Here is a 9,481-nt window from a genome sequence, read left to right as displayed (position 1 = left end):
TGAGTGCCGGTCCCTTCATCCTCCTTCAGACCACGGCCTTCTGTCTGCTACTCTCCCGAGGGTCCTTTCTTCTCCCTGGAAGGGATAAAACAAATGAGGTAGAACAGGAAGAGACAAGAAGCACTCCAAGCTCTGCTGGTCAGGGTTACCCTCCAGCGTTGCCTTAATGCTCAGAGCCACACACACCACAGTGAGCTTGGCTCCAGATCAACTACCACGCAACGAAGGTTCTGGAACATTTCCATATCTCGGGGGACCTCATTTCCACGTGACTCTCTTTCATATTCCCCTTTGTCACAGAAGGCTAGGTCCAGTGGTCCGGGTGAGATCTCGGCTCAGGCCCAAGGCTCTCAGACCTCAACGGTCTGGTCCTGCCAGGGCCCCTGTCCTCTCTGGAGACCACTCCTGGCTCTCTCTGCCGAGAAGGCGCTGCTGGCAGTACGTCCTCTAAGAGTTGAGGTCCGTCGTGCAGACCCTGAGAAACTCCTAGGAAAAGGCTCCACCTTCTTGTTTACGTCAACAGAGCTCAATGCCTTTGGTAGTGCTGGGTGTGTCCCATTTGATGCAACTGCAGAGCCATTAGGTCAACCAGCACATGTGTGCGGCCCCTTCCCTTAGACTCCTCTGGGCCCTCGTGACATAGGCTCAGAAGACTGCCAGCCTCAAGCCTTACCTCTTCCGAGGGACGGCCACACCGTCTTCCAGGATCTTCGGTCCCATGAATCTCAGTTGCTGTTTGGAACTCAAAGGAGAGAAAAGACCCTGCCTGCGGGGTCTCTTTGGGCTGGGGCCTTCCCCCGTGGGCTGCGCTCCCTCATTCTCCTTTTCTTCTTGCTTCTCTTCCTCCTCCTCCTCCTCCTCCTCGTCGTCCTCCTCCTCCTCGTTCTCCTCCTCCTCCTCCTCGTCCTCCTCCTCAGGGGTGCTCTTGGATTCCACATTGCCCATCAGCTGGACCATGGTGAGATGAGAGACACGGCAGCTGAAGCCCTCCAGGATGCCGAACTTCACGTGCTGCTGGAGGATCTCCAAGGCGGGGAAGACCCGGCAGCAGGCCATGCACCTGAAGCCGGTCTCCATGGTCACCATCCAGTCCGCTGTCTTGGCGCTGGGTCTCTCCTCGACGGCAGGTGGCCCTGATGGGCTGCCTGGCTCGGCCCTTTCCTCATACTCTTTCTCCTCCCCAGTGGGCTCACTGTCAGACAGGAGGCTTTCGGTGGACACATCAGAAGAGGGCTCAGTGGCTACTGCGCACACATCCTCAGGAAGGGTCACTTCTTCTATCCTCAGCTGCTTTTCAGGCAACTCCAAGGGTTTCTTTGTCTTCCAGGAGACAGCGACACCCTTGTTCACTTGTACCTGCATGTAGTATATTTTCATGCCCCTTTCCTCTTTGTCTGGGTGCAGATAGTTCTTACAGGGTGAAGAGGGTGAGGAGGAGACACAGTGTGATGGGGGAGCGGTCTCTCCTTCTCCCTGATCCTGGGCTAGGGGTGCTCTAGGCTGGGCGGTGTCTCGATGAAATCTCCGGATTCCTGAAAAACGAAATTAAAATCATAATAACATGCATGGGCCATGCCGGAAGCTGAGGGAGCAGGTGTGGTAGACGAGAGAGGGACATTGGCACGACATAGCTATGTCGTGAGCTTGGTGTCTGTTGGCCGTAGGACGGAGTGGTGTATCTGGTGTCATCTGTGGGCTTTTCATGTGCGTGGGGGGGATACTGGAGCGGTGTCTGTATACAGGGGTGTGGAGTATGGTGGTGAGGGCTGTGGTATGTGAGGGATGCGGCTGGATGCGTGTACGACGAGGAGTGTGAGTTTGGGAATATCGGTGGTGCATTCCTTGTGGAATGGGGCTGTGGTGCAGGAGGAGAGTACTGTGGAGCACGTGCTTGGGGTTGATGTGCACTGAGAAGGGCTGTGCCTGGAGGGCGCGTGTATGTGTGAGCTGTGTGGACCTGAGCTGGATGGTCCTGCTCTCAGGCTGGAGGTGTATGATGCAGAACTCTGTCCTTCTCTGGAAGCAAAGGCAAAGACAAAGCCTACATTTTCCTCTGAAGATGCTTAATCTGGTCCCTCTTCCCTCCACCTCAAGCCCAGACCTTTCCGGCCCCTGCTCCTTGACTTCCCCACCATGGTAGTAGCAGTATTCACACACACACACCCAGACTCAGCTGGCATCCACGCCCTCGGAACAGCTCAGCCATCCTGCCCAGGCTCCTCCACAGAGCCCTCATCACCTCTGATGACCCTGGGTTTCCTCTCAGCCTCCCTGGGATCTGTGTGCCTCCTGCCTCACAGCCAAGCACCCCCTCACCTGAGGAGCCCTGCGCCCTTACCAGCGTAGCTGAGCTTGCGCCGAGTAGAAGTACAGAAGAAGTATTTAGAGGCAGAGGAGACCTCCCCTGGCCCTGGGCTGCAGCCTTGGGCCACCACAGTGGATCCAAGCCGAGGGGGATCCTCTTGTGACTTCGAGATTCCTGAGGGAGGAATGAAAGGCTCAGGGTGGGTTCATCAGTCCTCTGTCCACAAATATTTACTGAGTGTGTGACACGTGTCAGGTGCAGTGAATACACACAGTTGAGAGTGTGGTTCCCAGTGGATACTCCAGGATTTAATTCCAATCCATACTTATTCTCTCACTGTCTAGTTGGTAATGTAGGCCTCGGTGGTGACTGTGAGTGTGTGGGAAGAGTGAGTGATGTGTATCAGTTAAGTCTGTGGTAAGTGTGGGGTTGGCATGGGGAGCACAGTGCAGATGTGTCTATCTGTGTCTGTGGCCTTTGTGTGCATGGTTTCTGTTCACAAGTCAGGAATTCTGGGACATGTAACTTTTCCTCATTACATGGTGTGGCTTGTATTTATGGTGCGTGTTCATTCATTCAGTCACCAAGATTCAGTAAGCAGCTACTCCTGTGTATCCGGCACTCTTCCATTGTTGTAGTCTTTGGTAACGCTGCACATTCTAGTAGGGGAAGACACACACTAAACAAAACTACAATAAATATATAATACATCAGCTGGTGGTAAGTATATAAGGGTTGCCAGACTTAGCGAACAAGAATACAAGGCACCCAGTTAAATTTCACTTTCAGATAAACCCAGAATAATTTTTTAGTGTAAGTATTCCCATGCAGTGTTTGGCCTGACTTAGTTTTAGTGTAAGTATGGCCCATACAATATGTGGGACATACTGATACTGAAAAATTACTTGTTGTTTATCTGGAATTCAAATTGAACTGGATAGCCCATATTTTCTCTGGCAATCCTGACCTGGGTTACTGAGACTGTGGTTTACTGTGGTTTGTACAAAGCGGGTCTGGCATTACTCAAGAATGTGTTATAAGTGTGGTGTGTATGACACGTGACTGGTTCTTATAGAGGTATTTAGAGATGGCTGAAGTTAGCTGTGTTTGTGCAAGAGTTGAGATACATATATATACAGTGTGTGTGTGTGTGTGTCCTATATATATAGTGTGTGTGTCTATATACATATCTCATCTCCAGCGTTTGGTGTTGAAGGAGACGATTGTGATACAGGTGGGTTGTATGAGAACGTAGTAGAGAAGGGATGCATGTATATACCTCCATGTGCTGTGTGTGGTTTACTAAGGAAGTTATATGTGGGGTGTGTGATATTTTTGCTGTATCAGAGTGTACATGGGTGTATGAGTTACTGTCTCATGAAACACCCCTAACAAGAATTCTGTATACACTCTTACGTACACCGAGTGTCAGCCAGGTCCAGGCAGGGTGACAAGAACTTTACCACGCAGACTTTATATCTGGTAAGCACTCTAACCCCATTCATCTCGCTCTTCTCTGCACTACCCCCCCCCCCCCCACACACACACACGAACACACAGGAACACAGAGCAAAATATTCTGAATGGTCAGGGGCAGTCATTGCCTTCCCCAGCCTGTCCCAGCCACTGCCTGGAAATCTGCCTGCTGTCTAGAGCTCCATTCCCAGGGCCCATCCTACAGTCTCCAGGGCCCTGGGCCTGGTAGGAGCTACTGGGCTCTAATCTGGGGCAGAGGCCTCTAGCTGGAGCTGTGGGGTGACCACCCCTCTCCCAGGGCAAGCTACTCGCCTACATTTAATGCACGCAGGCACCCCGTGGCCCGTGGCTCTCAGAGCTCCCCGCAGGACCCTGAGGCCATTTCTCACCCCTGCTCACGCGGTCTCAGTCTCTGGAAAACCCTTCCCTTCCCTTGATCTCCTTTGGGAAATTCTTCCTGTTGAAGGAATAAGACCTCCTTGCTTTCAATATGACACCATCCCTAGACAAACAATCTTCTTTCGAAGTGCATTCCACTTGTCAAGATATTTCTCAACAGGGCCTTCAACTCATGGGGCTTCTCTTTCCACTTTGGTAAAAGAGGCCAAGCAACTCATGGGTCTCTCTCAGCATCCTTGCATCCTTCACATCCCCCACCTCATGACCCCAGGGAACGATCCAAGAGAATAAGAGAGAAATCGGGGACTGAGAAAAGCTGCACCTCTAGGTCTGTGCAAGCAGGATGCAGCCTGCTATGAGTCCGACAGAGCTCCAGGCCCGGCTGCCCCAGGGGAGAGTCCTCAGACCAGCGGAGCTGACCTCCCATCTCCCAGGGGGCATCTGGCCGTTCTGTGCCGTCTCACACCACAGGGACCCTCCGGATGGATACGGCAGCGTCAGTGAGACAAGGTCTCTCGCTCCCTGCTTCACAGGTGACACGTTCTCAGTCCCCCCCATCCTAGAGAAGGTTTAGTTTGGCAGAAACCCATGTGCCCCAGCATGTTGCCCCCCACATACCTCCTCCGTTCTCGGCAGTTTCCTGGGACTCTTCATTTTCCAGATGTTTCCTCTTTTGTCGCCGTTTCATGGTACCAACTAGAAGTCTCCCTTAGAAGATGCCTCAAGAGATGTCCAACTCCTCCTCTTCCCTACAGGTTGGCCCTTGTTGGCTCTTGGGCAATCCGCTGAAATGATTCAATACAAATAAAAATAGTCAAGTCTCCTAAATGGCTGAAAAACTTGTACCACTTAGTGAACCAGCAGTACTGCCTAGTGCTCACCAGGGCTGTTAAGTTTACAAGGTTGCCAGGCGCACAGCAGGATTCTGTGACCTCAATGATGACATCAGAGCATTCTGTGGACGTAGGTTGAGCGCAGTCTCTGCAATAGCAAGTTAAGACCTTATATGATTGTTCTATATTGTCATAAGGCATATAAGATCAAAATTATGGTATGAACTCTGGAAGCCAATTTCAAAAGCAAAACAGTTCTCAGATTATTTTGCATACACAGAAAAATTCATGAGTTTCAACAATTGAAGCTTTATTATTTATGCTGTGCTTTAACTACAGATCCATAATAGGGAGAGGGAAAATCCTGGAGCTAGAAACAAAAGTGGATATACCTACATTGTGGAGGTTTAAAAACAAAAAGTTGCTCTTGTTGAAAAGATGCTCAAGGGGAGAGAACTGAGCATAATAGCAGAGGACCCTCTGGATGTGGAACCAGTAAGGACAAAGCAGGTTTGGATGGCGTTCCATACGCAGACCAATGGTGGTATTTTTAATATAGTTGGTTAAAGGGCTTTATTTAGCAAGTTACAGTTGACCCTTGAACAATATGGTTTTGAACTGGGCAGGTCCACTTATATGCAGGGTTTTTTTTAATAGTAATTACTACAGTACTACATGATCTGTGGTTGGTTGAACCCATGGTTGCAGAATTGCAGATACAGAGGAACCACGGTATGGAAGTCTGACCATAAGTTATTTATACAGATCTGTCTATCCATCCATCCATCCGTCCACCCATCTGTAGAGAGAGAGAGGGAGTGAGTGCACATGCTAGGTATTTACAGAAGTAGATATGGAAGTGTGAGGATATACAAACACACACATGTGTATGTGATGTATATAAGCATGTATATCCACGTTTCTATTTCAGGGCTGGAGCAAGGAAAGTGTAGAATGATCCTGGAGAAAATTTACTGTGCCAGAAAGTAGGAAAGAGTGGTGGGATGTGTAAAAAGATCCAGCTCGAAGAGACTCACACTGGGTAAATCTGAGCAATTTGACCATAAAATAAACAATTATCATACAGAATATGAATAAAAAAAGAGGAAGGGAGGGAAGGAAGGGCTCTCATAATAGAATGCCAAACCATAAATATATAGAAGGAATGATGTAATGTAAAAATCCTTATTTACAACCATCATAGTAATGATAGGTTCTGGCAAGAGTAATCAATGAATTATAAAACTACTGGTTGAAAGTTTACAAGGAGCAGGATGCTACAAAACCCAAAGTATCTCTCCACAAAGTATTAATCACAACAAGAAATACAGTAGGTATAAATTTGGTGAACACTACCTTAGCCAAGAGATGAACATGATCAATAACAGAACAAACGAACGTTTTAGATCTCTGGGGTATGCTATACTGAGAAGGACGCAACGTTGCTTCAGTACTATTACTGACAGAAATAAAGAACCAGATCTTATCGCAAGGAAGCATCCACGTTGAGAGTCTCCTGTTTCACAGTTATGACCACAGGGAGCATAACTGGCCAAAGGTCCCAGCTGCTGCTCTTAAACCCATCACCAGGTTTGCCTGGAGGCCGGCCTTGCCCCTGATTGCTCCTAGTCAGCACAGCAGGGATCCTAAGGCAGGCCATTTCTTGGAGACCAGGATTCCTCTGTCCAGTGACCTTTTTTCAAGGACTCTGACAGCCTTGAAGGAGTTTACGTGGATGACAAGGCAGTCTCGGATGATCTACCAAATCTTTCTTCCAAATCTTCACTCAGGGTCAGACTTGCACTATGAGCTGATAGCTCCGCCAGCCTTCCAGAGCTCCCTGCCATTTCCTCTCCGATGTTTTCCCTAATGAAAGATTTGTTCATTAAAGTCTTTCTCAGCACTTTGCCGTCTAGTTCTTGGAGGACCAGGACAAACCCCAAGCCCTAGAAGCATCCCTTTTTGGCTCTTTCTAGTAACCTTCCTTTCCATATGGTAGCCACTAATTTGTAATGGTGTAGATTCACTTAGCCTATTTTGTACTTGATATAAATGGAGTCGTGTAACAGGTGCTATTTTGTGTTGGCTTCATTTGCTCCACAGTATATCCATGACATTTATCCATATTGTTGGGAGTGGATACCTTTGATTCATTTTCATTGGTGGATATTATTGCAGTGTGTAAACATATCAAAATCTATTTATTAATCCCATTATTGGTGGGTATTGGGTACTTCCCCATTCTTGGCTATCACAGTTAGTGGTGATGTGAGCAATCTAGAATGTGCCTTGTGCACTTGTTTGAGGGATATTTCTATGGGTGGAGCCAAAGGGTTCTAGGGTATATGTTCAACTTTGGTAGATACAGTTGACCCTTGAAGAATGCATGGGCATGAGGGATGCATCTGAGTCTTTTATTCCATAGATGTTTTTAAAATATCTCTCACTTTTGGCCCAAGAGTGCTGCGTTTGGGTTTACAGTGTTTCTTAACTTTAAAATAGTCCAATTTTTCAATTTTTTCTTTCACAGTTGGTGACTTTTTTGGTCTTAAGAAATTCTTCCTACTCCAAGGCAAAAAGGCTGTTATCTTACGTTCCTTTCCTAAAGCATCATTGTTTACTTTTCAAATTTAAGTCTGCAGATCTTCTGCAATTTATATTTTTATATCCTATGCAGTAATGATTAATATTTTTCCCATATGGATATCCAGCTGACTGAGAACCAATAGTTGACCCTTGGACAACATGGGTTTAAACTACACAAGTGCACTTATACGAGGATTTTTTTTTAATAGTAAATACTGCACTACTTCACGATCCAAGGTTGGTTCAATCCTCAGATGCAGAATTGCCGATTATGGAGAAACCATGTACGTACAGAGGACTGGCTATAAGTTATACTTGGATTTTCAGCTTAGCAGAGGGTTGGCACCCCTAACCCCCTTGAACCCTAGTTCAAGGATCAACTGTATTAACAAGAGTTCTTTCCCCTCTCTGCTGCAGTGTTTTCTTTTCTTTCTTTTTTCTTTTGGCCGTGCTGCGTGGCTTGAGGGATCTCAGTTCCCTGACCAGGGATTGAACCAGGGTCACCACAGTGAAAGCGCCAAATCCTTACCACTAGACCACCAGGGAACTCCCTGCAGTGTTTTCTTTTTTTTTTTTTTTTTTTTTCAGTATGTGGGCCTCTCACTGTTGTGGCCTCTCCCATTGCGGAAAACAGGCTCCGGACGCGCAGGCCCAGCGGCCATGGCCCACGGGCCCAGCCGCTCCGCAGCACGTGGGATCCTCCCAGACCGGGGCACGAACCCGTGTCCCCTGCATCGGCAGGCGGACTCTCAACCACTGCGCCACCAGGGAAGCCCCAGTGTTTTCTTTTTACACGTTGTTATAATGTCTGTTTCAACATGGATTTTGATGTCTATTATCTTGTCTATCCTTGAGCGAACACCAGACTATCTTATATTGTAGATTTATAGTAAGATTTAATGTGACTAATATCTTTCTTTTCATTCTTCTTTCAGATTGTCCCAGCTCTTCTTTTGTTTTTTATTTTTATGTTTTTTTAGATGTTGGGGGTAGGAGTTTATGTATTTATTTTTGCTGTGTTGGGTCTTCGTTTCTGTGCGAGGGCTTTCTTTAGTTGTGGCAAGCGGGGGCCACTCTTCATCGTGGTGCGTGGGCCTCACTATCACGGCCTCTTGTTGGGGAGCACAGGCTCCAGACGCGCAGGCTCACTACGTGGCTCACGGGCCTAGTTGCTCCGTGGCATGTGGGATCTTCCCAGACCAGGGCTCAAACCCGTGTCCCCTGCATTAGCAGGCAGATTCTCAACCACTGCGCCACCAGGGAAGCCCCCAGCTCTTCTTGTAGCTCTTTGCTTTCCCACATAATATTTGTAAACATCTCATCAATTTCCAAGGGGAAAAAATGCTGGTGTTTTTATTGGGGTTTGATTGAGCCTATAGATCATTTTGAGGATTACTGATATCTTTGTAATATTGAATCTTCAAGCCATGAATATCACTATTTTTAAGAATTTCTCTTGGAGAAAAATAAAAGTGGATCCCATGTAATAAAATGTACATAAATAGACTCCAAAATATTTAAAGGACCTACATGTGAAAGATAAGTCTAGAAAGTTAATTTTTAAAAGGTAGAAATATATTTTTTCACCTGAGGAGTTTCAGAAGCACAGATATTAAGAAATTATTGGTTTATTATCTTATAATTAAAGATTTCTATTCCATGAAGAACACAATAGAAAAATTTTAGAAACACGTGCCCAATTAGGAAAGGATACTTGTAATTGGTAAAACTGAAAAGGTATTAATAATCAGAATATGTAATAGAAATGAGGAAGAAAAAGATAGCATCCACATTAGAAAATGGGGCAAAAGTTTTAAGTAGACATTTATAGATGAAGCTACCAAGCATTTGAAAAAAAGATCAAACTTATTAGAAATCAGAG

General features: G+C 46.8%; 1 protein-coding gene across 7 annotated transcripts in view; it reads right to left on the bottom strand.

Moving 5' to 3' along the window:
* LOC308627892 (zinc finger protein 227-like) overlaps nucleotides 1–9,481 on the bottom strand; it is a 140,491-nt gene that overhangs the window by 19,024 nt on the left and 111,986 nt on the right. The window lies entirely within an intron of this gene.

Source organism: Mesoplodon bidens, assembly GCF_964165515.1.
Source record: "Mesoplodon bidens genome assembly, chromosome: 14".
In the NCBI taxonomy this organism is placed as follows: Eukaryota; Metazoa; Chordata; class Mammalia; order Artiodactyla; family Ziphiidae; genus Mesoplodon; species Mesoplodon bidens.
Note: the sequence above shows the minus strand (reverse complement) of the source record. Positions and strands in the feature narration are given on the sequence as shown.